The 21,193-nt window shown below is 35.4% G+C and overlaps 1 long non-coding RNA gene across 1 annotated transcript; it reads left to right on the top strand.

Annotated features, from left to right (window-relative positions):
• The first annotated feature begins 17,708 nt into the window (after positions 1-17,708).
• Positions 17,709-19,849, top strand: LOC130993569 (uncharacterized). The gene is made up of 6 exons (XR_009091705.1): positions 17,709-18,403; positions 18,820-18,900; positions 18,983-19,061; positions 19,270-19,406; positions 19,476-19,532; positions 19,618-19,849. It is a non-coding gene; the product is annotated as an uncharacterized LOC130993569 (long non-coding RNA).
• Positions 19,850-21,193: the final 1,344 nt, after the last annotated feature.

Raw genomic sequence — 21,193 nt, 5'->3', positions numbered from 1 at the left:
GTAATATAATAGAATTTGTGTGTGTATGTGTGCTTGTGTGTGTGGGTGAGATAGAGAGAGAGTAAGATCATGCATAGTGTGACGCTAATATGTAACATTAATAATATTTTGTGATAGTTTTAAATATAATCAAATATCGTTATATGGATATATCTCACAAGCTTTATTACATTTCTAATGTAACAAAATTTGCTTATATTTTTATGTGTAATAAAAATATGTAACAAGTTGTAAATATATTTTTTGACGTCACTATTAGACAATTATATTGTAGTATACATAATCTATTTTTTTCAATAACATTTTTAACTAGCAAAAATCAGAAGTCCCTATATAATTTGAATGGATGAAATTTTGAAAACTAACATTTTTAGCTCAATTAAAAATACAAATGCATAAACTGCATCTATATATATATATATATATATATATATATATAGGGGATGGCTAAAATAAAAACACTTCTTAAAATATAAAATATAACCAATTTTCAGCCCTTAGATCATCAAGATCTACGGTTGATTCGTAACTTTGTTGAATGAATTCGTGGTCCTGGGTTCGAATCCCAAAGGTAGCAAAAAATTATTTTTCACAATTCGTAACCATATTGGATGAATTCGTAACCCTGTTGGATAAAATTCGTACATTAAAAAACGTTTATATTTATATTTTAAGAAGTGTTTTCACTGTAGCCCTCCCATATATATATATATATATATATATATATATATATATATATATATATATGGAAACCATGTGTTTTACAAAACATATTTAGGATTGTAAATGAATCGAGTTGAATATCGTGATTTTATTTGTATTTAAATACTTATCGAATCAAATATTTATATTCAAATTCAAATTAAATATTTTTTGAATACGAATATCGAATTGAATAAAAATTATTTGATTAGCTTTCATCCACTGGCCAGGGGGCTTAGCCCACTGGCCACCGGGTCCTCACTTAAGTGAAGTGACCCGGGTTCGATCCCTCTTGGGAGCGAATTGGAGATTGGAGATATAAGGTGGATTTTGGTGAATGGAGAGATAAGGTGGTTCTTGGAGTGGATGGGGAACTAATTACTAACATCTAACATGACTTTGCCCGATCAAAAAAAAAAAAAAAAAAAAAAAAGCTTTCATCCACAATGGCAGTAGCGATGTGCACTAGGGGTGAGCAGAAACCGAACCGATAGTCAAAACCGAACCGAACCGTATTGGTGCGGTTCGGTGCCAATTCTATTGGTGGTCGGTTCGGTTCGGTTCCAAAATTCAAAAACCAAAAAAATTTGGTTCGATTTCGGTTCTGAAGTTTTAGTTCAGTTTTGCACCGAACCGAACCGACTAATATTAATATTTTATTAAATATTTATATTTTATAATATATTTAATTTTAGTTTTAAGTTTTAACCTAAACTAAGAAACCCTAAGTCTTCTCCCATTCTTGTGCGCCGCTCCCTCCCATTCTACACTCTTGTAGCTTTGATAAGTCTTGGAATTTGTGAAGTTGATGATGATGAAATGGAGACTTGAAGGTTTGAAGCAAAAGAAAGTTTGAAGGAAGAAGAATGGAAGACATGTTCTTGACTTGTTATGTTTTTTTTTTTTGAGCTAAGACTTGTTTATGTTGCTATTTGTTAAACTTTGACATTAGAATTTGTGTTTTTGTGATGTTGGTATTATCATGTTCATGTTGTGGGGATTTGACATTTGAAATTTGTGCATTTTTTACCATTTTAATAGGTAATTACCGAACCGAAACCGACGGTTTTATCGGTTCGGTTTCGGTTCGGTTCCGGGCCCCCTATTGGTGCGGTTCGGTTTCAGTTTTCACTGTCGGTTCGATTTTCGATTTTGAGTTTTTGGTTCGGTTTTGCACCGAACCGAACCGATGCTCACCCCTAAGGTGCACGTCGCTTGTGGTGAAATAATTATTTCAATTTAAAATTATAATTTTATGAATTGTGAACTCTTACTTTTGGAACATCAAGAATTTCCCATTATGTATGTATATTATGTTTCTTTTTTCAAATTGTCAATTACTATATAATGTCAAATTGCGTTTCTTTTATAACGCATAGTGGTTGGTTGACATAAAAACTACTCCACTTTATTGCAAAAATTGAGTACATTGCATTAAATGTATAAAGATACTGCATTCGTCGTGACTTAAATTACACTAACAAAAGTAATAATAAAAAAAAAATCGCCTCTCATGTGATTCGAACTCAAGTACTACATTCATTCGTCAAAATAATACATCCATTGTAAATCTTTGACATCCAAGGTCTGAAAATGATTTCACATTAATTTTAAAAATGGGTTCTCATTTGAATATATATTTAAAATGTCTAATTAATTTTTTGAATATAAAATTAAATATAGGCTATTAACATCTAAATACACGGACTTTGGGAGTAGTCTATTTTTGCACATGAACTTTAATGTTGTAGCAATTTTGCCACAAATTCAATTTTCGCTCAAATTAAAGTTGTCGTGGCAAGTCGAAATGTCAACGTGTACTCATCAGACATTTTAAAAAATGAAATCTTATAGGACATCTTTAAAAGATATAGCATATAGCATCTCAAAACCTAAAGATCGTATGGTTTCTGTAGAATTCCAGTGTCTAGAAATTGAATTTATGGTAAAGTTACTACTACAACATTAAAATTCATGTACTTTTTAACTCCTTTTAAAGTTATGTGTAAAATCAGACTACCCTCAGAATTGGTGCATTTAAACACTAATAACCTTAAATATATGTATATATACATTTGATTTATATATATGCAATTTTAGAAATATTTAATTATATACCTATGAATATCGAGTATCATAATTTTATTGATTTATTTGAATACTAATTTAATCAAGTCGAATATTTGTGTTCGTATTTAAATTTAATAATTTTAAATAAGAATATCAAAATTTTATTTGAATACTGAACTGAGCAAAAATAGTACTCCCTCCATCCCAATAAATGTGGCCACCTTTCCATTTTGGTTTGTCCCACTAAAAGTGATCACTTTCTTAAAATGGAAATATTTACTTTAATTAAATCTAATTAATTAATCTAATTAAAATGTATAACTAAACCTAAACCCTAACTAAATAAACTCACACACACAAAACTCACCCCCTTACCCCTGCCGCCCAACCCCTTACCCTCGCCGCCCCGCCTCTGATCTCTCCCTCTCGCCCCGCCGCCTGACCCTCTCCCTCCCGCCGGCCTCTGCTCTCTCGCTCCGCCGCTTGACCCCGCCGCACCGCCGTCAGCCACGATCGCCGGCGCCCCCTTCTTCCCCTCATTAATTTATTGAAGCAGATCTCTCTCTCTCTCTCTTTGAAGGCTCCACCGCCGCAGAGGTTCTCTGCCCCATTTTCGGCGACCACAACTCCTGTATTTAAGCCGCCTCCATTCCTGCCACAGAGGTTCTCCACCGCACATCGACATCGCCTGCATCTTCAAAGCACTTTGCATCTTCATCTTTTCGAAAGCCCAGACCTGGATCTGCAACATCAAAACTTTGTTTTTCTTTTTTCATTTCTCAATTGCAACATCCAGACTGGATCTGCGTGGACGGGGAGAGAGAGAGAGAGAGAGAGGTGAAGTTCAGTTTGGGTGAGGGGTGACCGTCGGTGGCGTCGGGGCCGGCGTCGGCGCCGTTTCCGTTGCAATGCATTGAGATGTTAGGTTGAAGAAGAAGAAGAAATTAGGGTGGAGGAAAATCATTAATCATAATGGACCACAATTAATTAAACATAACCATCTCCTTCTTAATCTTCGTGCCCAAAAGAAAAGGGCCACATTTATTGGGACGGAGGGAGTAGTTGATTTGTAAATAATGTACTTGTAATTATCGCATTGACAAATAATGTACCTGTAGTTATCATGAGCTCTCTCTATCTTCATCTCTTTGTAAATATACTAAGATATAGTATTAGAAAGCGTAGTTTTTCACTCACCTTAGGAAAATATATAAAATGCAGAGATGGACTTGTAATATTTTCAATTCTTCCCATTTTATCTAGCTATATAGTTGATGCCAAAATGAACAACCAAATTAACATTGGAAAATATACTCACTAATAAGGGCATTTATTTCACCTATGTGGAAGTCCTTGGGTTCAATCTCGCGTCCGTGTGGATAATTTTTTCATCATTGTGTGGGTAGTTTTTCCCCTTTAATGTGGGTAGTGGTTCTGTCTACGTGTAGTTATTTTTTTCATCTTTAAGTGTGGTGTAGAGGAACCGTTTGCATGAGAGTTGCTTATTTAATTATATACTCCATTCGTCCCACTTAAATTGACACTTTTGAGTTGGTCATGGAGATTAAGAATAAAGAGTTAAGAGTGTAAAGTAGGTAGAGTCCACTTATTTTATGTGTGTAGAGAAAGTATGGACCACATACTATTTTAGGAAAGTGCCAATTTAAGTGGAACAAACAAAAAAAGCAAGTGTGCCAAATTAAGTGGGAGCGAGGGAGTATAATAGATGCCTTTTATAATTCTAAAAAAAGCAAATAAAAAATAAGGGCATTTATCTAGTGATAAAGTAATTAATACTTTGATGAGGACAAAAATATACACCCCTATTTTTGGGTATTTGAAGCTATCTTGAAGACTATCAAATTGTAGATAAAGAAGAAGATTATCATGGAAGAGAGGATAAATATGAAGAATTATAGTGTTATTATAAGTCTAAATAGAGTCATTTTCTTATTAGAATTCTTACTATTTTGCCTATAAATAGAGGCATGTATTTTCATTATTGAGACATCCTCAACCGACCCCGATCAATCCCGATCGATCGAATCTATGTACGATGTAATCTTTCTCTCCGCAAACATAGTGAAAAACACCCCAAAAATCCCGTGGATGTAGATCTCACGATCGAACCACGCAAATCTCGTGTTCTTTACTGCTTTCCGTTATATGTGTTATTTTTGGGCACAACATACTTAAAATTAAAAAAATTTAGGTTTGAGTCAACTGTCACGTGATATTTAAAATTATTTGTTTAATAAAAAGAAATACTATAATTAACACTTTCATGAAAAATGTAGACCATAAATGGGGACATACGAAATGAAAAACAAATTTAGTTGGACACAAATAATAATGGGTTAAGTACCAAATTCCCCCTGTCGATGGCGTCCCTATCGCGTACAGGACCCTATAGTCAGGGTAAACGTTGTTTACTACCTCAACGTGGCAAAATCGAACTAATTCCCCCCCTCCCTCCCCGCCATTTAACGGACATTAACACCGTTAGATTAAATAATTTTTTTATTTTTAATTAAGGTGGACCCCTATCTATAGGAGGGAATTTGGTCCTAGGTGCGGTGGCTGGTCTCAGGCGGCACTTCCTTCTTCTTCTTCTTTATCGGCGACAACGACCGTCGTCGATCGCCGCCTCTTCTCTCTTTGACCTCCTTCGCCGATAGTGGCACAGCCATGTTGTTCGTTCGGCGGAGGGAGAGAAATGGTTAGCGATGGCCGTCCAGTCCGTCCGACTGTTGTGGCGTCGACGGCGGTGGCACGAACACAGGAGTGAGGCAGCGCCGTCGTCTGTAAATCGGGCGGTGATGTCTGCCACTGAGCCAAAGAAAGAGAGACGGTCCTGGGTGCGGTGGCTGGCCTCACCGGCCACTGTAGTTGCCGGAGTCGAGAGAAGGGTAGGAGAGCTGTCATGGTTTGGGGCTAGGGTTTTCAGATAAGGAAAATGGAGATCCGACAATGGCTCTCCATTCGTCAAGGGAGCTGGGCACGCGGCAGCGTTTATCTCCGATTAAGAAGGTCAGAGAGAGAAGAGGCTGCGACTGACGACGGTTGTTGTTGCCGATGAAGAAGAAGAATAAGGAAGTGCTGCCTGAGGTCAGCCACCGCACCCAATACCAAATTCCCCCCTATCGATAGGGGTTCACCTTAATTAAAAAATATATTTATATATATATATTTAATTTAACGGTGTTAACGTTTGTTAAGTGGAGGGGACGGGGGGATGGGGGGAATTGGTTCGATTTTGCCACGTTGAGGTAGTAAACAGCGCTTATCCTGACTATTGGATCCTGTACGCGATAGGGACGCCATCAATAGGGAAAATTTGGTACGTAATTATTCTCTTCGTCCCACTAAAAGTGACCTATATTTCATTTTGGGTTGTCCTATTATAGGTGGTCTGTTTTCATAAATGAAAAATTTTAACTCTTTAAAAGATGTAGGTCCCACTATTTTTAATTAATTTACACTTTCTCTTTAATTTTCGTGTCAAAAAGTTTGGAGCTAGAGGTGCAGCCATAGACAGGTTACCTAAGTGCATTAAAGAGGCTAATTAAACCAGAGTGTTTGGATAGAGACCCACTTCCAAAATAAGTCAGAGGTTAAGGATTTCGAAGTATAAAAAATCTTTTTTCCAAAATAAAAATGTGAGAAACCATTATGCTTCGATAATTTAATTGAAAAATAAATTCTTTATTTTATAGAGCTCCTCTAATTTGAGTTTTGTTCTTTCATTATTGACATGTTGGAGGCAACCATGCAGCACTCTTCAACAATTTATGTTTTGAATAAAATTAAACATTTTAAAGCTCTATTTTTTTTTTAATGTAATTCGAAATTTGTCAAAATAAACTTAGCCAATTAGTACCATCTACATATGATTGCTTACCCATTAACGACTTAAATGATTAATGTTGGGCTCTAAAGTCTAAATGTCATGAGGAGTTCGAAATCAGGCCACTCCTATGGCGTCGGTATCTATTTACAAATTAATAAAACATTAGAAATTATTTGAAAGATCCAAAATTTGATGAATCAGATCAATTACTCAAAAAAGTAAACGGGAATATGTATACTTCGTAATCCTATATTCTTAATTTATTAATATATTAAACTATCATAATTTCATTCTCTTATCACAAATGAATTGATTAAATTATCAAAATCTTGTTATATATCTTATCGTAATTTATTTTTGTAAATGTAACTAAATATAATGCTGATATCTTACACATAAAAAAAGAACATTCTAATCAAATATACATTAAAAGTATTATTTTAAATTATTAAAAGTGATATTTATTTTACTCAAATTTCTTTGCAACTTCATATCCTCAATCAATTTACACACCAAAACCACAGGAAAAAAAAAATCAGCATGCATCTCAATGAAATATAACAAAATCTCCACAGCGTTGGTGCGCCAAATTAAAGAACGCGACTATGGCGGCAGTGTTTCATCATTGTTTGTGTAGTTTCCTCTAGTTAGTTTAGTCGCATTTTCTCGCAAATATTTGCTCTTAATGTATCAAGTTGAGCTTAGTGTGAAATTGTGATGTTTCAACTTTATAAGAGAAGATTTTGACATTAAAGCGTGTTGAGATCTTGAAGTAAGCTGACAATAATGTAAAAGAGGATGTAGAAGTCTAGCGAGCCTTGGAGCACAGTGAATTGAGTTGATTAATTGAAGAAAAAATGGATAGAAAATGCAGTCAATCACGGCTCACTCCCAACCGGGCTAACCCTTACGGTTTCTGACGGGACTTTACCTTTGATAAGGAGATTTTGGCAGTTTAAACTCTTATGAATCTTCACTTTGAAGACTTATCTTTTCACTTGCAAAACACAAGAACTTCAAGGAACATGTTAGTTTGTGAATCTTTTCGCTTTGTTCACCCCTTTGGAACGGATTTGCAATCTTAATTTGTAAGAATTACTTTCCTTTCTTTCTTTGCTTTAGTTCCATGGATTACTTTTTCTCCTACTTTTGTTTCTACATCATTATAAACCAAATTTCAATTTTAGGGTTTGTGATGTTCAAAATCGATGTATTAATTTGTTTGTGAATGATTTGTGCTTATTGATTAAATTGTTCATTTTAAGATTATAAATTGGCCATTGATTTATCTTTGTAAACAATGAATGAGATTGAGAGATGAATTTATTGTTGGATCATGATTTAATCGACATTAGATTTGATCGAACATATGTAGTCTAATTGATTTATTAGTTCTAACTATTTAGTTTGCATAGTTTCAAAGCATGAATACAAAAATTATTATTTTGAGCTCCTATGTGAATGCATTGTTGGGAATTAATAAATTATGCACATCTTTTGCTGACGTGTTAAACTCTCGAGGATAATAATTCTAGACCCTAGATTCATTTTTAACTTGTTATTCGTTTAAATATTATTTATGTATTTGCTTTGAATTTATTTCTTACTTTCTTGGAACAAACCTTGAACTTATGGATAGAATAGTTATGATTTATTTGCTTTCTGTGTGTAAAGCGTAAACCATACCCCTGTTAAGCCTTCTTAATGGATACAACTGTTCGCTAATTTCTTAACACGCCGCAAGTGTACGGGTGCAATTGTGTATAGTAGCAAGCAATGTCATATCCACAGAGACTGATTAAAATTAATTACTACCCTAAAATGTTATTCTCTATTTGGACAACAAATAAAGATGGGTTGTTTTAAAGTAAAGAAAATAAATAATAGGAAAGAAAATAAAACAAGCTAACAGAGAAAAACTAATGAAAATAAATTATCCCAAGGTTAAGGTTTCAATAGACTTAGATTATCCACCAAATTCAATTCAATAAACCAATATAATTTTCCTAAGACAATCTCAAAACTAGTCTATATCCACTCCCGTTGCATACAAACCGTTGATTACATGCAAGACTACCATCCCCAAATCACTCTTAAACATGCAACTCCAAAAAGTCCTTATAATTAATGTCCTCACACTTATCTGAAGCTCTCTTACTAATATTGACAAGTATGTTTTATGTTCGTAGTTCAGGTAATAATTATCATCTCCCGATATCAAATTAAAACCTAAGATTATGCAAAATTGGCGATCAATCAATTAAGCAATCAACAAGCACAAGAACATAAAAAGGAAATTAAATCTTGATAAATTGAATCAAACAAAGTCAGAAATCCAAATCTGTTTACTACCTAAATCCTAGGATAAAAATGTTCTAACCACACATATACATATGAACTAGAATAAAAATCTCAAAAGAATAGATAAACATTCAACAAATAAACCGTAGGAAATCTGTGAATCTTCAGTTCTTGTTCTTCAGGACTTCTCCGTCTGTCTCTCTTAGCTCTCAGGAAAAATGAAATAAAGTGAAGTCCCCTTCAAAAATGTCTTGGGGTTCTTTTATGTGCCCTAGGTCTTCTAGCTTATTTTCCACTCCAAAAATCGTGTTTTAAAGTGAAAAATTGAAATTGGGCGAGAAAAGACGAAGAGCACGCGGCCGCGCCTTGGGCCTCGTTCGGCGCCGAGTCACGCGGTCGCATTCCTGGGCCGCCTTGTCTCTGCGAATTCTCTGACTCAGCGCGTGGTCCAGGCACGCGGCAGCGTGCCGTGCCCGCGCGACCTCCATTGCGCACGCCCATGCATGCGGCCACGTGTCTTGCGATACGCGGACTTCCAGACGCCCGCTCTCCTCTGTCCGACATCCGATTTAAGTTCTATTTTCGCCCACGAACTCCTATCTTCCTGAACTCATCACAAATATACTCAAAACATCCTCAAAACGAGTTCAAGAATCTGTAAAAATAGCACAAACATGGACGACTAGTCTATTCCATAAAATAAATAAATTCAAAGCTAGACAACTCAACTTTCACTAGAAAAATACTCAAAGTAGCACTAGAATGACATATTGAAAGAATGAAAATGCATGTAAATCAACGACTTGGGCAACTTAGCACTTTACGATTGGCCTCTCTCTCTTGCGAACAATCAGCACGGTGGCGGATTGCAACTGCAGTTACTTGCGATAGAGGCGTGGTTATTGAGCAACGACGGTTAGTCGGCCCGACGACGGCTAGACGACTCTTAAAAGAGACGCGGCGGCGCTGCATTTGTAGAGGCGACGACCGTTTCGACCGTGGTGATGGAGGTGGCTCTACGGCAGCATGGCGATTTTTGGAAAAGACGCGGCGGCGAGACGTTTCAAGGGCAATAGCAGTGGCGACAGTTTAAAAAAAAGAGAAAATTTAGGATCTTGTATGTGTTTGTTCTGAAGAGAGAGGGAGGGCTAGAGGAGTAGGGTGGCATGACATGGCGGTGGTTGTGGTAGCCGTGGCGGTTGACGCCACCATAGAGGAAATGCGGCGACAAGATGTGTGTTGTGTATCAGTGTGTGTATATTATGTGTGTTGAGCCAGATGGAGGGAGGGAGAGAACGGGATTTAAAAGAGATTAACTCATTTTTTTTCTAATTATAAGATCTATTAGGCTTTGTAATGTTTTTTTTTTAATTAAAATTACAAGAAATATCTGAATATAATTAATTATGCAATCGGCACGCAGGCGAGACCTCAGTTCCACACAACGGTGGGAAAACTACACTCCACGCAAGCGAGAATGCAACACCGCACGCAGACGGGAATAAAACACCACATGAAAGTGAGAAAATATCACCACATGCAGGCGGGATTGAACCCAAGACCTCTCACAATTGAAAGTCTTTGGGTTCTTCAGCTTTACCATTAAAGCAAGGCCTCATTGGCGTTAGGCTTTGTGATGTTTTTTTTTTAGAAGATTAGGCTTTGTGATGTTAACATTACAATAAATAAGCATGTAATATAATATATGTAGACGCAATATAATCTTCATCTATGTGAATACATGCATAAAATATATGTGTATGATTATATCTGTAAAAATAGTGAACATCATCCTTATATAGTGCACAAGAAAGAACCAAATTGATTTATTGGGCCAGTTTGTTTAAATATTATTAACACATATATAAGGTTGTGTTCTGCACTGTTAAAACGTAACAATTTATCTTTAGTTGAATTTGTATAAATTTTCATAATTTACTGAAGTGGTTTATATTATTGAGGATTATCTTTGATAGATAAAATTAATAAAGTTAATTTCATGTTTATTTAGATAGATTGACACTTTAGGATATTTCAAAACTCTTTGATTATATATTTTTTCATTTGAGTTAATTTGGCATGATTTATGTTTTATTGACAGAGTTGGATTGGAGAAATCCTACGATTGAGGAAAAAAATATTCAAATCATGCATCTTATCATTATGTAAAGTAAACACATCCTAATAGGACAAATCATAAGTGAACATTTACTTTGCATGACTGGTAAGATACGTGATTGAGTATATTTATCCTCAAAATTATAATTTCTCCAATCACGCCCTTTTATCGGGATATAAATCAAACAAGTTCAAATAATAAAAAATTCCAAGGGTCTTAGGATATCCAAAATTTTCTATTCATCTTAGTATACAAGGGATTAACCATATTATCTTTATCTATCTAGCTAGACTTCCTCAAAAGTAATTAAATGCGCCCTAACAAAAATCCAATTTATCTAAAGAAAAGTAAAAAAGAGCATTGGATCTGTGTGCGTATGCTACTCTAATAATAGTGTGGTTAATACATGAGATAAAAAAAATCTCAAGTGTGAGTCCATCGTCATATGCTTTTTAAAATTATTTGTTCGTCAATAAAAAATAATAATTACCTATTATACATAAATTATACCCAAAATTTAATATTTAGTCAACACTTCAACAGTTGAAATTTGGTTCGAACAAAATTTCGGCAACCAATAATCGTATATGGATGCCAAAATATTATTACATGGCAATTTGGCCGACATTTAAAATATATTTTTTTAATAACAAAAAAATATATTTAAAATATTGTATTTTCTTATATCTTTATATATATAAAAAGCAAAGTAAATGTCAATAAATTTAATTTGAAGGGTAATTTTGGAATTGGAAAAAATAGATAACTGAAAATTAAATTCAATATGTTGACTAGATATCGAATTTTTTTGTGCAAGAAAGAAAAACTGCCGTTAACTATACCAAACCACGCACCAAATTTTGTGCAATACATTAATTAAATCTTTTATTTCTTTCTTTTTTTCAAAAGTAGTCGAATTGTATATTTTTTTTATTTTTTTATATCAAAAAATTATGAATAGGACATTATGTAATTAACATAAAATGGTACTTTAATTTATTTGTATAGTTATAGCAACTCCACTCCCAGAACTGATCACCTACCCACCGTGGGCAAGCATAACGTGCCCACCATTGATGTGGCAATTTTAATTAGGAAAGAGAATTAATAAATCTTACTCTAATTAAAATTATCTTACCATAATTACAATTGCCACATCATGGTGGGCACGTTATGCATGCCCACGGTGGGTAGGTGATCGTTTCTGACTCCACATATAGATGATATTATATCTATGTATAGATATATGTTATATTTTTGTATAAATTAAATTGATCACTTTGCAAACAATAAAATTTGGTATCACATTTTAATTTTATTAGTTTATACTATTACTTACTCTGTCCGAATTCAATAAACCATGGGGCTTGGGAACTAATTTATGAAACGAATAATTTGTAATAAATTAAGAAAGAGAAAATAATTTTTTTTATGGTATTTGTCAAAAAAGTAGAAGAAATCATTATTAGTTTTTAAGTCAAAAGATAGATAATTATTTATGGATCACAATGACATTTAATGTAAATAATAAGTTGAGTGATGGTGTTTGTTTTGTATTAATTTTTCATTTTATACGAAGTGACATATTGAATTGTAACGTATAAATAAGAAAATTATGTATATCAAATTGAAATAGGAGGAGTGATAATTAAAAAGTATATATATATAATTTACGTAAGTTTAAAATCACAATCACCGCGCATCGCGCGGGAGATACACTAGTTATATATAAAATAGATATCGTTTTCTTCATCTTGCTTGCAACATGCAGTAGGGTTTAGGGAGTTATAAATTATCGGCTAAAATGACATGTAAGAAAATTTCAACATCCACATAACATTAATTATATTGTTGTCAGAATTTTAATTTGAGCCAAATTTCAAAATAAAAAATTTCATGTATTGATTAACTAAAATAATACTAGTATTAATTAAAATTTAAATTTAAATATATTTTATATTTGAATTATTGGCGTATAAATACACCAATTTTAGATCAATTTTTATTTTTAACACGAATTTTAAAAAGTGTAAAAAAATATACTAACTTATTGATCAAAGAAATTTTGACACGAATTCTATTTTATATCAAATTAAAGCTAAACTGACAATCCAATGATATTAATTGAGTGAGGTGGAATCAACATGGCAAAAAGAGAGAGACATGGCTTGAAAAAGACGACATCGATATCTAAGCTTGATATCGTACCCCAAGAAGAATTTGATGCGTTTGCAGAAGACAATATTTAATAGCTATGAACCCTATTTTTTTAAACGATGGTCATGTCTCATGATTCTGTTCAATTTGAACATAAATTTTGTTCAATGACATTAGAATGTTGTATCCATAATTTCGTTTTTATAAACATCTGATTTCTCTATATCGACATTCCAATATGCCATATCAATTTTAATTTGAATGAACATTGAATATGTATTAAAATTACTATTCTTAATAAGTTAATGTATTTTTTATACTTTTTAAATTTGCATTAAAAATTAAAATTACTTCAAAATTAATGTATTTATGTGTTAATATATTTATATTATATTTTTATAAAATTATTATTTTTCATGAGAAATGAGAATAATAAATAAGCCAATATACGGTTAGATAAGTGAAATTTTCTTGAAAATAAAATAGAACAGTGGAACGGGAATACGGGATGACATCATTGCCCCCGTCGTAACGGATTGGGTGGTCGAGAAACAGCGAGCACGATGAGGTGACAACATTTGGTTGGATGGATTTTACGTCAACCAATAGGATTGCGGGATCCGTACTATTTGGAAGGTCCCACCAACCTCGTAAGCTATAACGGTGTACCTACTCCAATCCGTTTCTCCTGCATACATGGAGATCTTTTTCCTGCGCATAGGCCCACTCGGCTATAGCTTTGGGTACTTCCTAAGTCAAGAACTAAAAAGACAAGATTGTCCTATTTTCCACAATATTATTTCATATAGGTTAAATATTATTTTAAATCTTAAATTATTTGTCTACTATTAATTATATTTTTAATTATTAAAAAAATATTATTTTTTATTTTAAATTATTAATTTTGTATTAATTATACTATTCATCTATTTTTTCTTTCTGCTCTAAAAATTTGATGTGGCTCGCCAGATGCCACAATGTATTTAAAATTATTTCTTTTTAAATTTAAATTGTATCGAACGATGTCATTTATGTCATATTAATAAAAAATTCAAAAGATGAAAAATAGATCAAGAGTACAACTTATACAAAATTTATAGTTTAAACTTTTAAAAGATATTTTCGATAATTTATGATATAATTGATAGTGCGAAAATCATTTGAAGTTTATAGTGATATTAGCCTTTTATATAGATATATTAGTACATAAATATACAAACTTTAGGTATTTTTTGATTTTGCATAAAATTTTTGTTTTCTGAACTTAAATACATGATTTTTTTTTCTTTTTGAAATTTCCACTGAAGTTGAATTGTCACCATATTAAATCTATCGTGGCAATCAAAACAATTTATTTTAAATAACATCACCTCTGTACATCAAGAATATACAGCAATTATTCGATTTAGCGTCCACAAAGAGTGTATTACTTTTATTTTTCAGAAATGATAATACTTTCTCTTTTAACTATAATCACTCATTTGTATATAACCTCACAGCAATTCAACCACAACCATTTATTTCACACGATGAAACCCTTTATCAACTAAAAAAATCTATCAATCATTTTATTGAAATCTGTGCCGGACTCAAAATAGTATTCCCTTCGTCCACAAAGATTGTGTGCTTATTACTATTTTCGTCCGTCCACAAAGATTGTGTGTTTCCTTTTTTAGAAATTCTTTTTATACATTAAACCTCATTCATACTCAATATTTATAAAATGTTCACCCTTTACTTTTACAATTTAGAGGACCCAATACTAAATCACATCTTTTAACTATTTTATTAAAATACGTGTTTTCCACTTCACTACACACTCTTTGTGGACGAAGGAAATACTATCTTTTATTATTGGAGGTAGTATAAAATTAAAAATTAAAATAAAAAAATAAATTAATTTTAAATCATCCTTCGCAGTTATCTAATACTTTTCATAGATCGATGGTGGGAGACAGACTGAATTAATTAACATTTGAAGCTCATAACCACTCTAATATGAAACTACCACATCTATATTTATACTATATTAAAAATGGAGTTTCCAATTTGAAATTGATTTCAATGGCGATTTTGTTATTTATTGAAAAAATAATGGCTTATTGTATATATTCAAAAATTAAGTAAACTAACTTAATTAAAATTATGTGTCCCACGTGGGGCACCAAAAAAACTGCTTTAATTCATGCAATAGATTGATAAATTGCATTTGGATTTAAGAAAGTGGAAATATAACATAATTTTGTGCATAAAAAATTATTTTTTATTTATTTTCTTTAATTTCATTATTTTTAAAAATCCCCGTTCAAGAAATTATATGCAATATGGATCTTGAATTAAAGATCATGATACAAGCTTTAATTTGATATATGATATTTAAAAAATGAATTTAAAATAAACACATTATAATCATTTAAAATTCCATAATGAATTATATGTTTATATGTTTATATATATGTGTGTACACAATTTATAGGCATTCGTTGTAAATAATTTACAAATTTATATTTGCATAATACTAATTTATAATATATTAAGAAGGTAATTTTTAATTTCAAATTAATTTTAAAATTAATAAATGACAATTTTGTAGTTATAATAAAATTGAAGGTTTATTTGTCAAGTATAATTTTTATTTATTCATTTTTCTTTATGTTCTTATTTTTTTTATTTATTTTTTTTAAAATTGAAGTTTTATTAAAAAGATAAAGGAAAACCAGTGAAAGCACAAGTACGCAAACAAGGGGCCCGAGGCTCGAGAAGGAGCTCGTCAAAAGAAAGAAAAAAACAAAAAAAGGAAACGCAGAAAGCCTAAAACTTCAGCGTACAGAAACTCAATCTCAAGAATGATCCATGTTGTTGCAGAAGTCGTCCATCTCCATTTCATCCGACCAACGTCCTTTGGAGATATTATTCATAACACAGATACTAGCACTTCTGCTTTTATCGATAACAAACTCCCTCGGCTTATAACTCATTTCCTCCGCATGACGGAGTCGATTCTTTATGCTATCTTCCAAAGGTTGTGGGACGCGCGTGCGTTCCATACCCTTTGGAGGACGTCCCCGTCGTTTAGGCGGTGCTTGATCAACAAGTAATTGTATTCCCTGGCTAACCTGCTCCTCTAACCGATTAATACGACTTGCAAAATCTGGAGTAGGAGAGTCTTTAACATTCTTCCCAGACGGGGTCTCCATCTCAAGATCCTCGTCCACCTCCTCGTCACTATTAGCTGGCTGAATAATCTGCTTCAAAACAGCCGTATTCGGCCCGTAAACTGTATGGTCAGCCATTTCGCTTGATTGTTCCGCCGTCACCAAAGGGGCAAAGGAATTCCCAGACTTCTGCTCTACCGTGGTCTGCTCCACTTGAGCACGCTCCGTCAGAGCAGACTTCACCTCAACAGCTTTAACAGATGTAACTTGTAAATGATCCGAGGAGTCATTATTATCTACCGCTTCCAAAGCCTCAGTGTTATGCAACACCGAAGCTTGTACCACCGCCTTCCCGATAGCGTGCCATTCCGGTCCGTTGTCCCTCTTTTCCACCTCATCTGTTGTCTTTCCCTGTGATTTGTCACCATTGCGACATTTCTCCATCGAATGGCCCGTAATCTTGCATCGATGACAAAAAATAGGTATATATTCATAACTGAACTCCACCGAAAACTCGTGGTCCCCTCCATCAATATTAAGCGTCATCGGCAAAATATGTGCCAAATCAATTTCAACCAACATACGCACAAAGTGTCCTACATCTTCAGTCATAGAATTTCCATCAATTTTCAACGGCTGTCCAAGCCAACTTCCAATACCCGAAATAATTTCAGGATGCCAAAACTCCACAGGCAAATGACACTACAAGAAAAGCTATCGGACACCGACGGAATTACCGACGGAATTAATTCCGTTACAAAATAACGACCGAATAACGATGGATTAACGACGGAAATACTCTTTCATACATAGCGACGGATTTACCGACGGATTTACCGACGGGTGTTGGCGGGAATCTTTCCCGCTAAATTACCGACGGAATTACCGACGGATCCCCGATGGAAAATTACCGACGGAAATTTTTCCGTTGTTATTTCTTTTTTTTAATTTCCGCGATTTTAAAAATTGCAGATAGCGATGGAACATTCCGTTGCTATTTACCGACGGACGATATTCCGTTGCTAATAATTATTTTAAATAACCGAAAATATTTATTTTAAAAATAACAACGGAATTCACGTCCGTTGCTAAATAGAAACGGAATTTTCCGTTTCTATTCCATTGCTAATAATTATTTTAAATAACCGAAAATATTTATTTTAAACATAACAACGGAATTCACGTCCATTGCTAAATAGCAACGGAATTCACGTCCGTTGCTAAATAGTAACGGAATTGTCCGTTGTTATTCCGTTGCTAATAATTAATTCAAATAACCGAAAATATTTATTTTAAAAATAACAACGGAATTCACGTCCGTTGCTAAATAGCAACGGAATTCACGTCCGTTGCTAAATAGTAACGGAATTGTCCGTTGCTATTCCGTTGCTAATAATTAATTCAAATAACCGAAAATATTTATTTTAAAAATAACAACGGAATTCACGTCCGTTGCTATTTAGCAACGGAATTTTCCGTTGCTATTTCGTTGCTGCGCCCTAAAAAAAAGGTGAATGAACCGCGCCTCCTCCTTCATTTTTTCAACACAACTTTCACTTCTATTTCGCAAAATTCCCAAATTTCCCCCCTCCGATTCCCCATTTCCGGCGACTCCCGCTGCGTGCTCCCCTCCGGCGACTCGTCCACGCCGCCGTTTCCACCGCGCCCCTGCTCGCCCCGCCTCGCTCCGCCCCGCGCCGCTCTGCGCCCTGCGCTGCTGCCCGCCCCGCGCCGCTCCGCGCCCTGCGCTGCTGCCCGCCCCGCGCCTCGCCGCTGGTCGCCCCGCCTCGCGCCGCTGCCGCCCTGCGCCGCTGCCCGCCCCGCGCCTCGCCGCTGGTCGCCCCGCCTCGCGCCGCTGCCGCCCTGCGCCGCTGCTCGCCCCGCCCTGCGCCGCTGCCCGTCCCACGCCGCGCTGCTGCTCGCCCCGCCCCTCCCTGGCGCCGTGTCCTCTGCTGCCAGCGCCGGATTCCTCCGCCGCCACCGGTCCTCCTCCTCCGCGGCGACCGGTCCTCTTCCTCCGCTGCCTGCGTCCGTCGGATTCCTCCATAGGTTTGTAATTTTTTTTTTAATTTCCATTAATTATTTGAAAAATCCTATTATGTTTTATTGTAAATTTTGTATTAATATTCTGTAAAAATATATCTTTCTCTACTTTACTTTTTAAACTAATCACCATAAATTAATTTATGAGAATTCTGAATAATATTAAATGTTGCCCAGTTTATACTCTTATCAATTTTAGCTAATTAGTTAGTACAAGTTGTTACTCATCAGAAGTTCTGTATAATCTTAACATTTTTATAGATACTAATTATGCGGCAAAGATGGTGACAATTATGAAAATGGCAATAAAAGAACCAAGAATGACTTTTCATGTTTCATTATAGTCTGGTTTCTTTTACCTTAGTTGCTCAATATTATGATTTCTGAGTCATGTTTTAATGTTTTCAATTTTATGAATGCAGGTCATAACTGCGACCCCAAGGCAAATTGAAAGTTTGATACGCCTCAGTGAGGCTTTGGCACGGATTCGTTTCTCAGAATTGGTTGGTGAAGCTGTCTTTAGTAATCCTGATTCGAACTTCAAGTGCTTAATGAATTACCAAGATTATGCACTTGAACTTGCAGGTTGAGAAGTCGGATGTAATCGAGGCTTTTAGGCTTCTCGAGGTGGCAATGCAACAGTCTGCAACAGACCATTCGACGGGTAATACTTGTATTCCAAAATCTGATTCTTCATTTTGTTTTCCCTCTTCCCCATCACATGAGATTATTCTATCAAAGGCCAACTTATCTTAATTTGAAGAAATTAAGACCACTGTAGTTGGGTGTTAAATAAGATTCATTAAAAGTAGTTGGCATGCTCATCTCGGTTGGTTCGCTAGAATTGAGGCATTAGCTATATATTTGAACAGGAACCATTGATATGGACCTGATCACGACGGGGGTATCTGCAAGTGAAAGAATGAGGCGGGAGAATCTGGTGTCGGCCACGCGCAGCCTCATTATGGACAAGTTGACAATAGGAGGGTCGTCAGCTCGCTTGATGTAGGTATGTGAAATTTCAGAGTTAAGTTAGATTAGATGAGTTGGGCTGATTTGGCAGATTGGCAATGTGCAGTTACTTGAAGAGTTGAAGAAGCAGAATCCCGGTGGTGCTGAGGTGCACCTTAGTGATGTGAGTCTCTTTCCCTCATCTCTCTATATTCATTAATGGCTTATGTGAAAGCAAAGCAATGAGCATTTATTTTTGTGTGTGGCAGCTTCGAACTGCTATGGCGACTCTTTTAGCAACAGCTAAATTTCGTGCGTATGTTCGAGGAGATATTGGCTAGGCTTCCACCTGGACCCACTGGACCCACTCCACCCACTGGACCATCATCTTGATTATGTTGTGTTTTTGTATTTTGAATACTTGAATATTTCTATTATATATTTGTGAACACTTGAATATTTTGTTAAGTTATGACTATTCGAATGCTAATTTAAATTTCATTTGGTGTTTTCGATATTGATGGTTATATAATTGAAAAGAAGCGTGTAACAGGACGTCGTTAAATTGTATAATGCAAATTTAAAAAAAAAATTGTATTAAAAAATACCGACGGAATTTAATTCCGTTGCTAATACCCGCACGAAAATTACCGACGGAATTTGATTCCGTTGCTAATACCCGTACGAAAATTACCGACGGAATTTTATTCCGTTGCTAATACCCGCACGAAATTTACCGACGGAATTTGATTCCGTTGCTAATCGCGACGGAAAATTCCGTTGCTATTTCCGTCGTTAAGTCTAGACGACGCCGTCGTCGTCCCCTCGCAGCCGACGGGCATTCCGTTGCTATTTCCGTCGGTAAGTTAGCAACGGATTTAATTTCCGTCGGTAAAAATTTTACCGACCATATTTTAAGCGACGTACGCGCGCCGTCGTTAATCCGTCGGTATTAGTTTTTAGCAACGGAATTTTTGACTTTACCGACGGAATTTTCCGTCGGTAATCGGTCAGATTCTTGTAGTGTGATAAATCCGAATCCACACCTGAGCGAGAGAAGAAGATTCCTTGTAGGGATTAAAGAAACGTACCCAATCACGTAACCGAAGCGATCCAACAGATAAATTCCATAAAAGATTAGCTTTGGCAGTGGCTTTATCCTCTTGCGACTGAAATCTAAGAGTATAGTAACCCTTTCCCATCGGCATCAAGTGCCAGGGAGAAGAAATTTTCCAAAGCGATTGAAGTTCCGCCTTTAACTCACGAGATTGCCTCGGCTTATCGCCTTTATTTAACAAAAGTCTGCCTATAAGAGCATGCTTAAACTTCTTCAATTGAGAATCCTGAATATCACGTGGTATAACAAGAGTACCTTGATCACCATGCCTAACCGGACGTAGGGCACGAAAATTATGCGCTGGTAAATCCGGCTGTCGAACCGTTTGAGGGGCAGTAATCCGAGCGTATGAAACGTTCTGTTGTTCAGTCGAATTCAAAGAAACAGGTGCAGCAGGGACATCCACCGTGCTCCTGAGATTAACTTGAAAGTTTTGCTTAGAAACCCCATTCGAGGGTTTGAAATGATGTTCAAAATTTGCAGAAACCGAGGGGAGATTGAGGGCCCCTCTGTCTGATGTCGGAGGGGAAGCAATCGGCGCAGCAACGGCGCTTGAGTCTTCAGCCTCACGCAGAGCAGCAGGGTGAGGGAACTTCTGGAGAGAAAGAACAGTCTGGGGACGCTGCTGGGGAGACGCGCCCGATGTTCGTGGAGAAACATTGCCGGAGACCTCTGCCGTCGAAACCATCGGAAACTGCTGGGGAGAGGCGACCGACGTTCGTGGAGAG

This window comes from Salvia miltiorrhiza, chromosome 7, assembly GCF_028751815.1.
Source record: "Salvia miltiorrhiza cultivar Shanhuang (shh) chromosome 7, IMPLAD_Smil_shh, whole genome shotgun sequence".
In the NCBI taxonomy this organism is placed as follows: domain Eukaryota; kingdom Viridiplantae; phylum Streptophyta; class Magnoliopsida; order Lamiales; family Lamiaceae; genus Salvia; species Salvia miltiorrhiza.
Note: the sequence above shows the minus strand (reverse complement) of the source record. Positions and strands in the feature narration are given on the sequence as shown.